We start from the raw sequence: 20,006 nt of genomic DNA, 5'->3' as shown, positions 1-20,006 counted from the left end.
CTTTGACTAACTCTTATCATCCATCAGCCTAGCTATTTATTCCTCTAGGAAGGCTTCTGTGACACGGTAAGAGAGGATTAGGTGACACTTCTATACACCTCCTTAACTCGATGTCATCCTAGTGATAGCATTTATCTCACAGGCTCATTCACTTGTTTATCTTCCACTGGTCCATGAAAAGGCCCTCATTTAGTTCTTTGCTGTAAACCCATCCTTTAACACTGAGCCTACTTAAAGTGGGTGTATTGGAATGAATGAATGGATGAATGAGTGAATGATATGATTGTTGTCTTTGCACATACAAAAACCTGAGATGTGGGAATGATTACAGATTTATTTTGTGTTTGTCCAGCAAGAAGCTGTTGTAAGGGTAAACTGAGGCTGGAGCTGAACCGGGAACGAAGACACAAGGCAAATGGCAGTGAGAATAGCTTTTATTAGGACTCACGGGCGAGGTTCCTCAGTCCAAAGGTGCGGGCCGAGGAAGTCACGCTGAGGGAGGAGGGTAGGGGCTTTTTATAGCCTGAGAGGTAGGGAAGCTGGTTGTGCAAACAGGGTCTGGGGGGTCTTGAAACTACTAGGGCAGGAGTTGAGTAAGGGTCACGAGGAAGGGGTCTTTGGAAACTGTTAACCGAAACTGCTGTTTACGAACTTGTGGAATGCAGGTGAGCTGCAGGTCATGGGGGAGTGTGGTTGCCCAGCCAGAACCTCTGACGTATGTAAGTCTGAAGGTGTGTTCAAAGAGGAAGGGAAGTCTCGAACAAAGGGCCTGCTCAAACAAAGGGCCTGCTATGCCGAGTGGTGCTGCCATGCCGGGTGTAGATCCCTGCCTAACATTCCGACCTCTTTCTAATAAGAAAAAGGGGCAACATGTTCATCTGGCTGCTTCCTGCTGTTATGGGTTGTCATGGGGTTTTTCGGAGGTCGGACTTTGGGTGTAGGGATGGAGAAGCATCTGATTGAAAGTGATCCGGGAAACTTCTTTTATGAGGTTCTGGATGAAGCGGAGGACACAGGGAGCTATGAGTGGCAAGAAGCCAATGATTAGTAAGGGACTTAGAAAGGGTAGGACTTAACTGGCCACAGACGACTGCCACCACCTAAGTGAGGGCCTTGATCTGAGGTTTTTCTGGTGGAGTCTTTCCTGAATCTTTTCTAGAGTGAGGAGATTGGTTTCTACTAGTCCTGACTCATTGATGTAGTGTTCGGCCAGGAAGGGGAAAGGAGAGGGTTAGGTTGGAGGAGTTAAAAGGGCTGGGTAAGGGTACTGCAACCAGTGGGGGCTTATTCAAGGCTGCATACAAGAAACAATGAGAGATGTTGTGTACCTCGGCCAAGTGTACCACTTGAGCCCCTTCCCTGACTAAGGTTAGCCAGGAAAAAGGGTTGCTGCTGTCCTGGGGCTTGCTGCCTGGGCTAGAGCTGAGATGGCTTCCTCCTGTTGTCTGATGTCAGAGGCCAGGCTGACGAGGCTGCTTACGACCTTGATGTAGGCCTTAAAGATCCTGAGTCGGGCCATGGGATAAGACTCACTGTGCCCACCAGTCCTAGGAAGGACAAGATCTCTTCTGCATCCTGAGGAGGCTGGAGAGTTTCAATAAGGCTTATTCTATCTGCTGTGAGGCTTTTTGTAGTGGGTGTGAGGAGTATGCCTAGGTAGGTGACAGAAGGGCTGCAAAGTTGAGCCTTAGCCAGGGTAACCTGATAACCTCGGTCACCTAGAAAATTTAAAAGTGTAGTAGTATCTGCAAGGGAGCACTCCTAGGAAGGACTACATAGTAATAAGTCATTGATATACTGCAATAGTGTGCTGTGGGTCAGGGGACAGAGACAACATCCTGTGCCAGTGCCTGTCTGAAAAAATGGGGGCTATCACGGAACCTTTGAGGCAAAACAGTCCAAGTCAGCTGGGAAGAAATATGAGTGTCTGGATCTTCCAATGTAAAAGCAAACAGAAAGTGGCAGTCTGGGTGTAGAGGGATGGTAAAGAAGGCATCCTTCAGGTCAAGGACAGTGAAATGGGTAGTGTCAGGGGGAATGCGTGAGAGGAGTGTATATGGATTAGGAACAACTGGAAAGGTAGGGACTACTGCCTCATTGATGAGGCGTAGGTCCTGCACAAGACGATAGGCCCCAGAGCTTTTCCGTACAGGCAGGATAGGAGTATTGCATGGTGAGTTGACGGGAACTAGAATGTGCTGCCGGAGCAGGCATGTAATGAAGGGTTTTAGTCCTTGTTGGTGTTCAAGGGAGATAGGGAACTGGGGCCTAGAGGGAAACTTAGAAGGGTCTTTTAGCCGGATGCAGACTAGAGTGTGGTGCTGGGCAATGATCGGGGTGGGTGGGGACTGGAAACGGGAGTGGGGGGTCAGCCTGGCGGGCTTTGTCAGGTGAGAGAAGGGGGAAGAGGAATGCGAGGTGTGGGGAGGGTATTTGGTTCGGAAGTGAACTGAGGCCCCTAGCTTGGAGAGGAGATCTCATCCTAACAAGGGGACTGGGCACGAAGGAATAAGAAATGAGTGTGAGAAGAAGGAGCCATCCAGGCGGCAAGACAGAGGAGGAGTCTGGAGCCACCGTACCCCGCACTCTGCGTGGCAGTGAGAGGACGCTCCCATTGCCTCCAGACTGCCCGCCTTGAGACCATGGGAACTACCCAGTCCAAATCAAACCGAAAATCCCCTCTGGGGTGACTCTTGGCAAATCTCCAGACTTTAAGTCTCAGCCAAGACATAAAATGAAAGCGGCTCATTTTCTTGGAGGTGGAGGGAGTGCCGTCAATTCCCATGACTATGACAGTGGAGGAGTGGCTGGGGCCACTGAAGGAAGGCAAAACAGAGTAGGTAGCCTCCGTGTCCATAACAAAGGATATGGACTTACCCGCTACCTGGAGCATAACCCTGGGCTTCGCGAGAGTGAGAGGGGTCCCCGAGTCTGGGCCTCTTCAATCTTCGTCGGTGTCGAGGAGCTGGAAGGCGTCTCCAATACCTGGAGGAGGGTCATCACGTGGAGGCGCAGCAACTGTCCTTAGGTCGGGGCAGTCTGACTTCCAGTGGCCCATCTGCAGACAGTTGGGACAGGGGCGAGTTGGCTCCTTTGGGTTAGGGCACTACCTGGCCCAGTGGCTGTTGTTGCCACACTTGAAGCAGACACTAGGTGGCGTTTGGGTAGTACCTCTTTTCTGGGAGCTCCTGGAGCCAGCCAGCCTCAGGGCTGCTACCAAGGCCTGGGTTTGGAGTTACCTTCTGTTTTAGCCTGGCCTGTCATTGGGCCTCAGCTGCTTCCTCCCTGGAGTTGTAGACCTTGAAGGCCAGTTTGACTAAATCCTGGATGGGAGTTTGAGGGCCTTCCTCCACCTTTTCAAATTTTTTTTTTGGATATCAGGGGCCGACTGAGAAATGAAATATGAAGCCAAGATGGTTCCTCCTGCAGAGGAGGCAGGGTCAAGGTGAGTGTACTGAATAAGTGCCTCAGTCAGCCAGTTAAGAAAAACAGCCGGATTTTCATCTGCACCTTGGACTACCTCCTTTAATTTGTTAAAGTTGACTGATTTGTTAGAGGCTGCCCGCATGCCAGCAAGAAGGCACTGGACTATCATATCTCGGCAGCAGCAGCCTGCCTGAACAACCTGCTAGTCCTAGTTGGGCTTGGCTGAGGGCACCGCCTCAGTGCCAACTGGCATGACATGGTCAGTTAAATGAACCTGGTCAGCGTGCTGCCTGGCTGCTGCTGGGATATGCTCCCGTTCCTCAGGGGACAGGGTTGAGGTCATAACAACATGGGGATCATGCCAGGTGAGGTCATACACCTGGCACAGGTATCTGAACTTTTTGAAATACTGAGTGGGGTTGGCCGAGAAAGAGCCTACATGCTCTTCAATCTTAGACAGGTCTGCCAGCAAAAACAGCACATGGACCCGGACTACTCCTTTGGTGCCTGCCACCGCTCGTAAGGGACACAGGAGGTCGGTCCTGGACTGAGTGTGGGCTGAGACAGGTGAGGAAGGGGAGGAGGTGGAGGTAGGGGAGACAGAATCTGTTGGGTTTGGTAAGGGCACAGGAGGGGTGGAAGGGAGGGGAGGCGTTGACGAGGACGGGGATAATGGTGGGTCAGGGTAAGGAGGATGTTGGGTGGGAGACCGGAGGGGTGGCCGGGATAGGGTGTCAGGAGGCTCAGAAAAAGAGGAGGAATCATCCCTCTCCTTGCTCGAGGGAAGAGACTTTGCGAGTAGGACCTGAGCTAACGAGCATTGGGCGCAGAGATCTGGGCGAGAACTCAAGTCCCAAAAGGCTCTTGAACATAGTACCCTATGTGCCATTTACCTAGTCTCTTGCAGAAGTTGGTCAAATCCGTGAGAATATTAAAGTCTAGAGTGCCTTCTGCAGGCCACTGAGACTGATTATCCAATTTATATTGTGGCCATGCTATTGTGCAGAAGAAAATGAGCCACTTTCATTTTATGTCTTGGCTGAGACTTAAAGTCTGGAGATTTGCCAAGAGATACCCCAGAGGGGATTTTTGGTTTGATTTGGACTGGGTAGTTCCCATGGTCTCAAGGCGGGCAGTCTGGAGGCAATGGGAGCGTCCTCTCACTGCCACACAGAGTGCGGGGTACAGTGGCTTCCGGGGAGGTTGGACGTTTCCTAGTCCCCGGTGCCGAGGTCACAGTTGACTGGAGAGAGCCCCTGACGTGGCTGTGCATTTCGGACAGGGACTCCTGGAGGGAGCCTTCAGGATAGGGGGAAAACTTACCCAGCAGTGATCGAATTGAGTCTTAAATTTGGTGAGACGGCTCCAGGTTTGAGGAGGGGATCCCGGCTCAGGGAGAGGAGAGCCTGCCCGACCTAGCAGGGGTCCAGGGAGGGGTCTCCTCCCGGGTTTCGGCACCAAATGTAAGGGTAAACTGAGGCTGGAGCCAAACTGGGAACGAAGACACAAGGCAAATGGCAGTGAGAATAGCTTTTATTAGGACTCGCGGGCAAGGTTCCTCGGTCCAAAGGTGCGGGCCGAGGAAGTCGCGCTGAGGGAGGAGGGTAGGGGATTTTTATAGCCTGAGAGGTAGGGAAGCTGGTTGTGCAAACAGGGCCTGGGGGGCCTTGAAACTACTAGGGCAGGAGTTGAGTAAGGGTCACGAGGAAGGGGTCTTTGGAAACTGTTAACCGAAACTGCTGTTTACGAATTCGTGGAATGCAGGTGAGCTGCAGGTCATGGAGGAGTGTGGTTGCCCAGCCGGAACCTCTGATGTATGTAAGTCTGAAGGTGTGTTCAAAGAGGAAGGGAAGTCTCGAACAAAGGGCCTGCTCAAACAAAGGGTCTGCTATGCCGAGTGGCGCCGCCATGTCAGGTGTAGATCCCTGCCTAACAGCTGTTATATTAATGGATGGAAGTTACATGAGTCTGATTTTACTTCAACACAAAGAAGAACTTTCTAAAAATTGGAACTTTTGAGAAATACAAGGGTAGGCAGACAGGTCCCCATTCCAGTAGAAGACAGTTGGTCAACTGTCAAGAATAATGTCAAAGAGCTTAGTCTAAGGTGACCTAGGGGTCTTGCAAATTGCATAGTCTATGAACCCAGGGATGTTTTTCTCCATGGGTGTTCCTGTGGGACTCGAGACAGTGAGAAGTCACCAGGTGTTAATTAGAGGGAAAAAGTACTCCAGGTAGAAGGTTAAGCAGGTTTCCTCACTGAAGGCTATGTCAGAGCTTTGGTATATAAATTGCTGTGATCTTCAAGAAGGGCATAGACAGCCAGTTGCGGTGGCTCAGGCCTGTAATCGCAGCACTTTGGGAGGCCAAGGCAGGTGGATCACCTGAGGTCAGGAGTTCGAGACCAGCCTGACCAACATGGAGAAACCCTGTCTCTACTAAAAATAAAAATTAGCCAGGCATGGTGGCACATGTCTGTAATCCCAGCTACTCAGGAAGCTGAGGCAGGAGAATCACTTGAACAAAGACAGAGGTTGCAGTGAGCTGGGCTGAGATTGCACCATTGAACTCTAGCCTGGGCAACAGGAGCAAAACTCCATCGTAAAACAAAACAAAAAACCCTCCCCTGCCAAAAAAAAAAAAAAAAAAAAAAAAAGGCAGGGCATATACTATTCATCACTCCAAACTCTGATTAAGACACTTCGTTTTAATGAAATATTGTGGTACAAGTGTTCTGCAGGACTTTGGGAAACCAATCTACATCCATAATTCCCAAACTGGGATCCATAGAGAGAGTTACTATGATAGAACAACCTAGGGAGATTTTAAAATGCAAATCCTCCTTCCTGACATCTGTCTTAACTCACTCCTAAGCACAGCAATGTTCTAAGGAGTGAGGAAGCCATTTGTGTTAGTCCATTGCTATAAAGGAATTGCTATAAAGGAATATCTGAGGCTGAGTAATTTACAAAGAAATTGCTATACAGGAATATCTGAGGCTGAGCAATTTACAAAGAAAATAAGTTTATTTGGCTCACAGTTCTGCAGCCTGTACAAGAATCATTGCGATCTGCTCCTAGCAAGGGAACTCAGGAAGCTTTCTTTTGTTTTTTTGAGATGGAGTCTTGCTCTGTTGCCCAGGCTGGAGTGCAGTGGCGCAATCTTGGCTCACTGCAACCTCCGCCTCCTGGGTTCAAGCACTTCTCCTGCCTCAGCCTCCAAGTAGCTGGGATTACAAGTACCTGCCACGATGCTCCGCTAATTTTTCTATTTTTAGTAGAGACGGGGTTTCACCTTGTTAGCTGGGATGGTCTCGATCTCCTGACCTTGTGATCCATCCACCTCGGCCTCCAAAAGTGCTGGGATTACAGGCGTGAGCCACTGTGCTCGGCCATGGAAGCTTTCAATCATGGTGGAAGGGGGAGGGGAGCAGGTGTGTCAAAAGGGAGCCAGAGAGAGGGGAGGAAGTGTCAGGCTGTTTTAAACAAGCAACTCTCCTGTGAACTCACAGAGTGAGAACTCACACATTACCACGGGACAGGATGGTACCAAACCATTCATGAGGGATCTACCCCCATGACCCAAACACCTCCCATTAGGCCCACCTCCAATATTGGGGATCTAATGTCAACATGAGATTTGGAGGGGATAAACTTACAAACTGTTTCAACCATCATGAGTGCAATATCTTTGAAGGAGCACTGTCAAACTGCATCAGTGTGATGTGCATCACTAAAGTTCACTAAGTACCACAGAGGACAGGTGCAGAGACCTGGGTCATTTTCATCAATGGTGGATTGTGAGGGAGAGTACTGAAGATTAGGGCAGCCTGGAGCAGGTGCAGGGTTGGGCATGGAGAGGTGTGGCAATGGCAGCTGCCTGAAGAAGAAATCATGGGGAGAGAACGTGCCAGGGGAAAGCCAGGCAGGTGGGGACTCAAGTCAAGTCTTGCCCACTTACAAGATCTGCAGAGCTGTGAGCTACCACTCCTCATACCAAGAAGAGGCCCTTTCCCTACATGTGTGGGATTAAGTTCTATGCTGAATGTAAAGTATTTTATGGTCACCGTTTTTCCTGAATTATCTGTACCTATTTTTCCCCCCAAATTGAAAATGGCCTGCAGTGTAGTCTTTCATCCTGACCACTGCCTCCTCTTACTGCTCGAGGCAGAATCACCACGTGAGCTGAAGATGGTTACTAAGTGTCTTTAAGCAAGCAAAAGGTCCCAATAAAACCAGTCATTTTGCAGCACCTCTGATGTGAGTGTGCAATTTTAAAGGCATCCTCCCAAGAGTGCCATTAAATGGAAGTACTTTCCTACAAGAAAAGTCCTACAAGAAGTCTAAGAAAATCTGTGGGTAAATTATTAGAAGTAATAATAGCTAAGCAAGGTTAATGAAGGTCAGACCAAGTACAGTACTCCATTATACTCCCATACCTCAGTTATAAACACTTAAGAACGAATTTTTAAAAGGCACTTTGTGAAAAATTACAAAAATATTTAACCATCTGGCAACAAATTCCAACAGAGGTTATTTTTGTGATCTTAAAAGTCTGCTTCTAAAATTTACATGGAGTAGTAAAGGTTGGTTTCCCACATGAGCTCAGTCTTCATGCTCCTTGCCTCTGTGCCCTTGACAATGTGAGCTGGCCACTCCCTGCACCAAGGAAGCCCCTTCCCTATCCTTGGGGTATGGGCTGGCCTCATGACGTGCCTTGGTCAGTAGGGAGTGGCTCAAGAGGCTTTGTGTGTTTTGTTCAGTCTCTCGCTACTTGCCTTTGCTGTGGCTAAGCCAGATGCGCAATGAAAGACAGTCTAATTCTCCTCTTTGCCCTAGGGCCAGCTAGCTGCAGATGTGTGAGCCAGCTCAGGTTAGATCAGAAGAACCATCCAGCTGAGCTCAGGCCAAACAGCTGACCTCAGGCTTGGAGAAGAAAATAAATACCTAAGACCTTAACTAAGTTTTGAAATGGTTTGTTATGAAGCAGTAGCTTACTAATACAATAGCCAAGATAATTTTTTAAAAAACAGAGCAAAATGGAGGGACTCATCTATCAGATATTAAGATTTGTAATAGGGCTTTAATAATTAGCACTATAGATAGATATCAACAACCAGACTGATGGCTAAGACTAGCGAGTCTAGAAAGAGATGGATAAAAATAAGACTACTTGATATATGAAATAGGGGACATTATAAATCAGGAGTGGCACTGGAACAATTGGTTATAAAAATGAAAAATTTAAATTCCTACTCCACACCAGTCTCAAAAACTCATTTAAAAATTTTAGAAGATGATATGGGAAAATAGCTTTATGACTTCTGGGTAGGGTAATATTTTTAAGATACAAAAAGGAAAGACTGTGAAAGATATATATTTTATTTATTTTAAAATAAATCTTCATATATTCAGACCATTGAATGAAATAGAGTGGAGAAAATGAATAAAGTAAGAGTGCACAATAACATGGAAAATTTTTCAAAAACATGTTGGACACAAATAGAAACGTGCAGGGTATTTACAGCACAATGTGATTTATATAAGTTTCAAGCATATTAAACAGTGATATAAATGTCCTTGGGGCATATATATATTCATATTCTATATACCAAGTCTTTCTACCTTTCTATTATCTGTGATATCCATTTATCTCTCTCTCTCTCTCTCTCTCTCTTATTTATCTAATCTGTCTGTCATCTCTGCATCCACCCAACAGTCTGTCTGTCTACACATCACACACGAAGTGAAAGAACGTGCTTGGGAATGGTCAACGCCTGAAGCAGGAGAGGGGACCTCAGGAGAGGATCCTGGAGGAGCGCGCATGGACTTCTGCCGTATGTGTAAAAATTTTCTTTCTTAAACTGGGTGAAGAGGCCTTTTTATGCGTCTCAAACACTCTTTTAGTGAAACTAAACTGAAGTACTTACAGAGTAGTTGAGCTGGGCGGACTGCACAAGAGCCCAGGCACCAATTGGCGTGAACTCTCCGGTTCTGGACCCACATCCAGAAGTGTGTGAAGCCACCGCCCAGAGCCCGGCCAACGGTAAATAGGGCTGTGACCTGGGAATCTGACAGTTCCCGAGCGCCCCCTGTGTGTGGTGTTCATTGGGTGGTGGGGCCACCGTGTTCAGCCCGCCCTTGGAAGAGGCGAGGGGGGCTGCCATGGGAAGTAGAGAGAAGGGCAGGGGGGTGGTGCTCTTTGTTTCCATTCCTGCTTCAGCTAAACCATTGCCACTTTTATCCCTTTTGTGCCGCGAGCTCTTACCTACGCTCTTGTTGGCTGGAGGCTTTCGGGCAGGGAAACGGGTAAACGTGGACGCGCGCAGGCAAGGCAGGCGCGGTGGACAGGGGGCTGGGCAGGGCAGGGGCTGTGCCGACCCTGCTTCTGGGTGGGAGCGGCCTGTCTTCTCTCCGAGGGTCTGAGAGCACCCGCACCCATATTCCTCCCCTAGGGCATTAGGCGTAGGGGAAGGGCGTCCGGAATGGGAGCCCGAGCTCCACCGCCTGCAGGCACACAGTTGGCCTGGCCCACAGTTGGCCTGGCCCAGTACTGCGCGTCCGAACTGCACCCAAGGGGCAACACCTGTGGCAGCACCTTGCGCTAGGAACTTCAGAAAAAGCGCAACAGGAAAGGTTCCCAACCCCCCAGCAACGTCGCCGAGAACCTACTGCACGAGGCCACTCCATAGCCCATGTTTCCTGTACTGGGGGGTTTGGCAGCACTGCCTAGGTTTGAAATCATTGGCTGGGTTTCCCTGGGCGGTTTTTCTTTGTAGAGGGAAATTAACACTGGTGCTCATCTCACAGTATTGCTGTGGCAATTCAGTGAAATCACACTTGTGCAGCACTGGGAGCTGAACCTGGCACAGGTGGGCACACTGACATTTTAGTTATTGTAATCATAAAATAATTTGTCTGATTTGCTCACATATATCTAAGCATGCCTGGGGACCTTGGCAAAAGTGCCACGATTCTTATTATTTTCATGGAAGACCTCGCTTCATTCATTCATTCAACAGATATCTGTTGAGCACCATGCCAGAGATTGCTCAGACTCTGGGGACAGCAGTGAGGGAAACCCAGGAAGCTCTGTCCCCATGGAGTTCCATTCCAGTCAAGGGGTGTGGGACAGGCTCATAGCAAGCCAGCAGATGGGGGAAAAGAAAGCCAAGGAAGCTTCCCTGGAGAGGGCTCCTGTGAGGGGCAGAGCAGGGATGCGCACCCCAGAAGCCCCAGTGTGGGATGGCATTGGAGAACAGGGGGTATCCAGTCCCAGCTTCCCCACTCATATGGGCCTGAGGCTTTTAGAATTTGAAAAATGTGACCTGTGACAACCTCGCTTTTGTCTTTCCAGGGTCTGTTTAAGCTCTTGGCCTTCACAGAGAGCCAGGCACCCTGAATACAGAGCATTCTACCCACGGGACCAGATGGTGACAGGGGAGGAAAGGCTGTCACCGGGCCTTGCAGTCAGGTGGACAAATAGCAGCTGTGGACACAAACATCTTCTGGTAAAAAACTCTCAAAAGTTGCTGCAGTAAGAGTTAAATGTTAATGCTGAGTTGCATTTTTTGTTTTGAAAGTTTTGTAGGTTTCTGATTTTCATCTCATTCTGGGCTTCCAATCAGCAGTTGTGCAGTTGCCCACAGGTGATGCGCACATGGGCTTTGCCTCCTATAGTGTCTTATGTGATATTTTTTTCTGACTCCATGATGAGAATTTTTAGCAAAATGGAAAGTAAACAATTAAGACCTGGGTGCTCTATTTTTAGTTGACACATCTGAAGCAGAAGTAGTCAATCTTGCCACGGACACGGGGCTTCCTTTGAACTTGTGTCGAAGAAGTGACAGCATTTATCATGAGGTGTCAACCCAACACTGTAGCATGGGGGAGAGATCTTGGAGCTGGAAATGAGGATTGGCTGTGTGATTTGTGCACAACTTTACAGGGGCTAAGCGGCTTTCCCTTCTGTAAAGTGAGGCCTTCTGACTCGGTCTCCAAGCCTTCCTCACTTTCCATCTTTGGTCACTGCTTCTTCCTTGCCTCGGAAGCGTTGCTTTAGGCTTCAGAGGCGTGTGTTAAGAATCTGGTTTAAAACCCACAAACTCAGAAGGACTGGTGGAGGTGACAAAGATGATTCAGCGAGGTTGCAGTTGACAGTGAAGCCACCCACTCCCATCTGGGGAAGTGGAATTCTCAAATTTTGTTGAAATGGAGATGATGTTCTTGGAGCAGGCACAAAACAACGTGATCTCAGTGTCTGCGTGGACCGTGAGTTAGGCTAAGTCTGGGCAGTGGTTTGGACGAGATCCTGGGTGGAAGCTGCATTTTTGTTGTGTAAGAGGTGCCTTCCTGCCCGAGGCTGGCCGGGTAGTGTCTGCATGCCTGGGGGAGCCCTCTGAGTCCACCCTAAATCCCATCATTTAGAAATAGGCATGACAGCTGTGCTCCAGGAGTTTTACCTAATGAATTTCAAATGATTAAACGTGATTTGTTTAAAGCCAATAAGAAATTTAAATATTTTTAAAGATATATGTAAGTGAAATTACAGATTCCCGTAAAATAATATGAAAAAATCCAATAACTTCCCTATTCCTTGAAGGTGAAGGGGTTGAGAGCAGTAGAAAGTGGGAGATTTATTGATTTTTATTTTTATAGATGGAAGGGGTACAAGTGCAGTTTCGTCACGTGGCCATATTTCGGAGTGGTGGCCATATTTCTGTGCTGTTTTAGCATACCCATCACCCAAATAGGTAATCTTTCAACCTTCCTGGGAGATTTTTGTGTTTGAGAATCATTTAGTGTTTGGCTTTTCCCCTATGAAAGTGAACGTGCAACCCAGACCAATCTGCAGGAAGGCGGCTGGGAAGAGGGGAGTACAGGAGGGCTGACTACCGGCTCTTGTGACACCCACGTAGGGAGGCTGAGCCACACACCTGGTGGAATTTATCTTGTATCTTGTTAGCCTAAGTTTGTGAGAGAACATACCACATATCCACATACACAGAGGCTGATAAGGAATTTTGTTAGTCAATGTTTTAGAAAATTTACCAAGAAAACTGTTTGGTTTTTAGCTTGAAGTAATTTATTGACACTTTATAACCTTGTCACATGCCAGTTCGGAGAGTTTGCACGTTTTCATGTTGCTGAATGGCCTTCGGCTCCTGGCTGTGTGTCTCTGGGGTTAAACCTGGGGTGTCCTGTGCCCCAGGAGCCTCGTGTGTGGGTGCCCACCAACCAGTGCACGGATTCCCACTGTGCCGCTGGGGATGAGTCCTGGAGCCCGTGCCGATCCCTGTGCGAGGGATTGTTGAGCACTTTCATCAGCAGGAGGCCTCTCCCTGAGGGGGCAGGGCTGCAGCGATGCAGGTGCAAGGGTGGTGGACATACCCCTGAGTACGGAGCAGCCCTGAGTACAGAGCGTGTTTGGGATGTGTGTTTCATGACTTCTATGTGTAATTGTTGACACTGATGAAAATGCCTTAAATTGTTGGAGAGCCCACCCACAGGGAAAACATTTCTCACCTTTGGTATTAGTTTGGGCTTGTATGTTGCCTCTGGTAGAGGCCCCAGAAGGTTCAACGAGTTTGTCTAAAAATGAAAGTGTCTTTTTGAAAATTACCTGGTATAAAAGCCTCATGACCTACATGATGCACACTGCGCACCAATCTTCAACCAAACCGTGTTTTGCTGCCAAAGAGCTTGGCTTCAGTCTCCCACTGCCAGGTCAGGTGGACAGAGACCCAGAGAAGGCTGTGGAGTTTGCTGGAGGTTGCAGCTATGGCCATGATCCAGCGATGGTGATACACCGACATCCAGGGGTAGGCACTGTCTACATTGGCTTTCCTAGTGCCGCTGTGGACACAAAGAGGGCTGTCCTACCCTAAGCACTGGGAGCCGCCCATGTAGGGGTCAGACATGTGGACCTGAACCCTGGCTCTCACATGGAAGAGCTGTAGAACTTTGGGCAAGTGTCTCTACTGCCATGAGCTTCTGCTTCATCATCTGTAAAACAGAGATAGTGACGCTGCCATTAAAGGATGCTATGATGATTAAATGAGAACATAGGAGGGAATGCTTATCGATTGACTGCTGATGTCTTATCGATTAACAAGCCGCATAAATAAAACTGGTATTTTGCCTGATGTGGAAGTCAGCACAGAGAATCTGACTTAGGGATCAGCTGATAGCAAGGAAAGCGACAATGAAGTAGCTTGTTCCAGAGCCTAAAACACTGCTGAGCCAGCAGCTTGTGATTTCTTTAAATGTTAAGTTGCTCACATCTGCAAAAGCACCATAATTAATATGGTTTGCTTCAACTGTCTATGGGTTAGAAAACATCAGCGACTGTTTGGAATTAGAGAAAAACAGTGATTCACCAATTTGAGTCTTCAAGGGTTGCTGGCAAGATGAGCTCTGAACATCAGAGTCACGCAGCCGAGTCATCTAAAGGCCACCTGGTGGCTCAGGCTGCTGGAGCCTGGGCCTCCACGTGCAGCAGCTTGTCTCAGGACGGCGCCTTAAGTGCCTTCCCCCTGGTGCTCTTTCCCTTCCCAAAGGGTCCCTTCTCCACCCCTTGGAATTTGGGCTGACCTGTGTGACTCCTTTGACTCCTAGCATGGACAGAAGGGGAACTGGCAAGCTCTGAACCCAGCCTTTAAGGAGGACAGCATCCTCTTCTCTGCCATGGGGCCAGGCGCGGTGGCTCACGCCTGTAATCCCAGCACTTTGAGAGGCTGAGGCGAGTGGATCACCTGAGGTTGGGAGTTTGAGATCAGTCTGGCCAACATGGCGAAACCCTGTCTGTACTAAAAATAGAAAAAAATTAATTGGGCCTGATGGCATGCACCTGTAATCCCAGGTACTCAGGAGACCGAGGCGGGAGAATCACTTTGACCTGGGAGGCAGAGGCTACAATGAGCCTGGGCGACAGAAGGAGACTCTATCTCAAAAAGAAAGAAAGAATAAAAAAAGGGAACACTGCCATGGAAGCTAAGATACCCACAGTCCGAGGAAGCCTCAGCTGGCCCTGTGCAGAGGCCACAGGGATGGTACCTGGCTGCAGGTCCCCAGCTGGTGCATGTGTCCTGACCCAGCCCTCAGACACGCTGGGAGGGAGCCATTGGGAGCATACCAGCCCCTACAGACAACAGGAGGAGGAGAGCTGGAGCCACTGCAGGGTGCTGGGAAGGCTGTGCCACCAACTCCGACTGACAGCATGGAACACACCAGCCACCCCTGTGTCCTGCCTGACTTCCCCATGGCTGGAAACTCATGGCTGCTTTCAGGGTTACTGGTCTTGTTTTTGTCCCTGGCCTCCGTGGCACAGCTCCGGCCACTTGGGCTTCAGAAGGCAGGATGGTGGGAGCCAGCCCGAGGCACCCAGGCCTCTTATTTAGGGAGTTTTGGTCACCTGCCTGTTGTCTGGACTCCCCTTGGTGAGAAGCAGTGAGACATGGTCACGGGGGTGCGGCTGCGGCAGGCGGTTCTGTTAGGACTGCACGATCGCTGTCCACTCTGCAGATCCCCAGCCCCTTCTGCATATTCTCGACGTATACAGAGCAGGCCTGCGAGACTCAGCATCCATCCTTTGGCCTTTCTGAACTCCTTCTTCCTGGCCACCCCAGCTTGGTTTCAGGGGGACACTATGCTGGGCTGATACCAGCATATTAATGGTCATGGGAGGTGACAAACCACAAGCCCAGGGCCTGGAGCAGTCAGGGGAGCCATGAGCCACACATTTGAACTCAGTGCCTTCTGAGCAGCTTTTACTCTGCCTTCATGAGTTTTCTTTTGTTGCTTGCCTTTTTAGTCTGCTTTTGTGAGGGGAAATACGGATAACACACACTTGTGTGCACATATGTGTACAACTGTGTGTCCACAAGTGTGCAGAGCTTTCCTAGTAACATGTTCCCACAAACACATGTGGCCACGAGGGCACCTTATGAGTAAACTTCAGCTTGGAACTAATGGACTGGACTTGGTTGGCAGGTGCCATGGTCCCTGGGTTCAAAGCCGGCTTGGCTCGACCTGCTTCAGACACCCACTCATGGATATCCAGGCCGTGCACTTCAAAGTCTACTGTTGATCTCACCAAAGCATGTGGTCTTTCTGGCAAGGTGATGGGTGTGCAGTAAGCACTGGGTGAGTTAAGTAACTTGGTTTTCACATGAGATTCACCCTGGGTGTTTAGGGGCAGCCTTTCCAAGCAAGCTGAGCTGGTACCTGGGCTTATTGGAGACCCCTGGGAATGAATGAAGAGTATTCCCAAGCAGAAGGACCATGTTGCAGAGATTGCTGGTCTCCTGTCATGATTATAGAATCCCTGGAGACCAACTGTGAATGCAGCTTGTGAAATTTTAACTTGAGCACTTGACACTTATGATTGAGCCTCAAGAACTAAAGTAGGTTTCAGGGTCTGACTAATGAGGTGTCAAAACAGGGCAAGTTATCTCAATCAGTTGGAATTGTATTTGACTGAAGTGATGAATAGAAATTAAATCCATCATGTTGGAATAGTGTCTTTTTTTTTTTTTTCTTTCTCAGAACAGCCAGAGGGAGGCAGCCTGGGGCTGGCGCATTTGCCTCAGGGTCCTTTGCTTCTTCCAGCTTCCTGCTCTACCCTCCTAAGTGGGTAGCTTTTGTCCCTCTGGTCCCAAAGATGCTTGCTCCATAGCCAGACATCACTTCTGCATTTCAGGCAGGAAGAAAGAGCAAGACCAAAGGGCCACAGGTGTCCACATGCTGAGGCTTCCTTTTTATTAAGAAAACAGTGACTTGGAGGCACTACCAAATAGATTCTACTTCATCTCATTGGCCAGGTCATGGCTGTCTCAGCGCACAGGTTGTTTCTGTTAGTAAGGAAGAAAGGGAGAAGATATTGTGATGTATTCTAGCGGGATGTGGAATTAACATTTAACATTCTCATGTTAAATGAGGAAGCTTATTTGGGAAGTGCTATCCAAGTGGGGCTTGAACAAGCCAGGGAGACTATTCTGTTAAGCGCTGGAGACAGGAACCTTCACTGGACCTCGGTGGGCAACACGGGAGGCCTCTGCCTTCCTTCCTAGGGAGGAAGGAAGAAATAGCGCCATGTACACTCTGCGCATGGGTGTGAAAGTGTGCAGAGACAGACAGGAGGGTGGCCCGGGGTTACAGAGAAATGCAGGTGGGCATGGCTATGTGAGGCTGGTGAATTATTTTTGAGGCTCTGAAAAATACAAAACATAGCTATAATGGGTTTTTCTCTTAATACAAACATTTAAATGATCGTTAATATCGTTTTAGATGATGATCTTGTCTGATCTCATAATTTGACAGGCAAGACTGCATGAATGCATCTATTGGATGGATGTGAAGACCGAGGTCTGGGAGTCCCAGTGTTTTTGCCATTTCCAGGTCTCACAGTGGCTAAATCCAGGTCTTTGGGCTCTTGAGTTCATGCCCCACATTCATGACAGTTGATGCCCATTTTTACTGAACTGCTCCTTGCCCTTGATCTCTGTTTAATCCTTTAGGATCAAGAATCTAAACATTTCTTGATGTCTAGAACACTTGTTCTAGAAAATGTTCTTGAACATTTTCTTTTATTTATTGAGAAAGAAAATGGCAAAAAGAATAGCATTTCTTTGCTCCTTGCCATTTGCCTGGAGAAGCAGTGCCTGGCAGGAGGCAGGCCCTCTCTGCGTGAACTGGCCCCCATGCTTTCTGGGTGTTGTCCTCACCAAGCTGGACCTGCCCCGGGCACTGCCTCTGGGCCACTCTGGCCTCTCCTCACTCCCCTACCGCCTTGGTTGGTACTTGCTTCATTCTTTTTGAAAAAACATTGCTGGTTTTAAAAATGCTGCTCATTGTAAATTTTGTACATTGTTATGTGTATTATATACATTTTTATGCCTATCTCCCTAGAAAGAAGACCAAATAAAGAAATGAAAGTTAGACAAGATCCCAGCATTCAGAAGTAATGATTCTGTTAATTTGTTGGTTTTACACCACTCTAGAATCTTCTTGTGTGTATGTAAATATGCAAATATAGCTAGATAAATATTTATCATTTTACATAAGTAGGATGATGGTTTATATGTGGTCCTGTTACCTAAGTCTTCATGCAACGATATAGACTTGTATTCATGCCAACAAAACTAACTCTGCATCCTTATTTTGAATGGCTGATAGAATTCCACTGTACATGTGAACCATAACTTAGGTAACCAGCCTCTTGTTAATTGACACATACATTGGTTTCTATTTTTTTCTTTTAAAAAAAAGCAAAGAAAAGAGAGGTGGGCCAGGTCTCGTGACCCGGGCTGGTGCAGCTCCTTGGGTGGTGGGTGACATGCTGGGGTCCCCTGGGAAGGTGCTGGGACAGGGCCTGGCATGCTGTGCAAGGCTTTGGCTATAGCCAATGCTGATAGGAGCAGGGTGGAGAGCACCGAGAGGGCAGGCAGCTGGAAACCATTTCCATGAGAACAAGTGATGCACTGGGCAGGTTGTTCTCCTGCCCGTGACCAGAAACCATGGGTGCATCATGAGCTGCTCTCGGGCAGGCAATTAATTCTTCCCTGCTGAGGATGTGGTCCTTGTGCGAAGACAGCACACCACTTCCCTCATGCTTGCAGAGTCCCTGCAGTGTCCTGGTGAAGCACTGCCCCATCCTACTCCTTCAGGATTCCATTCCAATCTTTGGCCCCACTGGCAAGTCAGCCCTGTGAGTGGCTCGGCACGAGTTTTTCTTCAGCTGGGTCCCTGGATCACTTGAAAGTGGATCACCCCAGATCTTGGGATACCCTGTTGCTGGTCTCTTCTCAGTGGCACAGAGCACCCTTTCCACTTGTAAGCTGTACAGTGGTGGATTGGCGCTCACTGATGGAGGGGGCAGAGCAGCTGTTACCAGTAATGGTAACGACACGATTGCTGAGACAAACATTTTCATGGTGATGCATGAGAACACTAAATCCAAACCACATTGTTTAGCTTTCACTCCAGTAGAGGGGAATGCCACATCCCCTAAAGTAAATGGAAGAGATCAGAGTTTAGAAAATATGACAGAGTTGAAAACTTAAAGCTGTATCGCATTGTAACATCCTTTGGAGGCGAAAACAATGGTAGGAGCCAGTGTCTCTGCATTTCCAGGGCAGTAGTGGCTGTGAGTCAGGGGTGCCTCGGGCAGGCAGCTAAAGGGTGGGAACTCCCGCAGTCATGATTGGGAGGGACACATGTGGACAGACCGGAGGAATGCAGTGGACCATGAGAACTGTCTTCATGGCCGGCTTCCATTCCGTGTTTGTTTCAGGCTGACATTGAATGCCATACATGGAACTGTGGGACGCTGATATTTACATGCTCTAGTTCCCTGTTTTTCTTGTGGATTGAAAAAATCACTAGGAATCTGTAAACACTGTGCAACAGTGTTAGATTTCACAGAGGCAAAGGCAGGCTCTGGGGGAAGGGCCAGGGTTGTGCAAAAAGAGCCCAGCAGAAGTGCAGGGTGAAGGTGCCTTTCTCAGCCCTGGCAAGGAGCAGAGGCAGGTTTACTGTGCAGTGAATACTTCTCAAACTTCAGGGCCCTCCCTAGCACGGGCTTGGTGGGAGACGCGGGGAGGTACAGAGAGTTCCCGGTGAGGAGAGGAAGCCAGGTTGCTGTCAGCAAGCTTTTCAATGCAAGTATTTCTGGTAAATTAAAGAGATTTCAGAAAAAAGGGTCTGAATCCCCAAAGCTCACTCAATGTGTTGCAATTTCTTTTTTCATTCTGGCAAAATGTTGATTTCTTATGTAATTTTAAATTTGTAATTGTGTACTCTTTTTCTTAAAGAGGGACCATAACTTGATAAGATTTTGATCTCGTAGGACCTGGGGCCAACACTATAAAATTTGGCCCATGCTGTCCTTGAAATCTGTATACTTAGGGGAGATGGTCCCAAGGAGCCCTCTGCAAACCCCAACAAGGTTTTGTCCCCTGTTCCTTGGCAGAGCAAATCATCCAGTGGTTGGCCACACACAGTGGACACGTGCCAATGTCTGTAGCACAGGAAGATAGACTTCCAGAATTGATTCCTAAGCCATGCAATGTGCTTCCTGTGTTAGGAAGCAAGTCTGGAGGATGTGGAGGCAGAGTGGCCACCGCAGCCCTCGCTGTGGTGAGTGTCCACTTCCAGCACTCCAGATCTGGGCAGCCACTGCTGGGAGCATGCAGCTGGGGCACGGGAAGGTTGCAGTGAGACTGGACATCATGTGTAGGAACTACCGCTGGCACTGCTGTTGGCCAAGGGTAGTGAAAGCTTGTGAATGAAGGAGCCAGGTGTTCTCCATGTGGTACCTCATGTGGTCAGGACTGTGGAGAAAATTATGCAGCACTACAGGCACCAGCTGTTGGAATCTGCAGAAACCTGAGATGCCGTCTAGTTTAATCTCTCATCTTACAGATCAGAAAACAGGTCAGGAGAGGTTTGCAGCTGACCCAAGCTGCAGGCAGGTGCACCTTGATGGTAGGCTCGGGGCACAGGTCGAGGAGGAAGCCCAGTGGAGGCCCAGGCTGGGTAGGTCCCATGAAGTTCAGTGTTGGTCCGTGAGGCCTGTTCCTT

The 20,006-nt window shown here is 48.6% G+C and overlaps 1 long non-coding RNA gene across 1 annotated transcript; it reads left to right on the top strand.

Annotated features, from left to right (window-relative positions):
* The first annotated feature begins 3,795 nt into the window (after window positions 1-3,795).
* On the top strand, window positions 3,796-14,102 carry LOC105495686 (uncharacterized). Its single transcript, XR_011607051.1, has 3 exons — window positions 3,796-3,993; window positions 9,145-9,262; window positions 10,783-14,102. It is a non-coding gene; the product is annotated as an uncharacterized lncRNA (long non-coding RNA).
* Window positions 14,103-20,006: the final 5,904 nt, after the last annotated feature.

This window comes from Macaca nemestrina, chromosome 8 (genome assembly GCF_043159975.1).
Source record: "Macaca nemestrina isolate mMacNem1 chromosome 8, mMacNem.hap1, whole genome shotgun sequence".
Lineage (NCBI taxonomy): Eukaryota > Metazoa > Chordata > Mammalia > Primates > Cercopithecidae > Macaca > Macaca nemestrina.
This window is presented reverse-complemented; position numbering and strand designations above follow the sequence as displayed.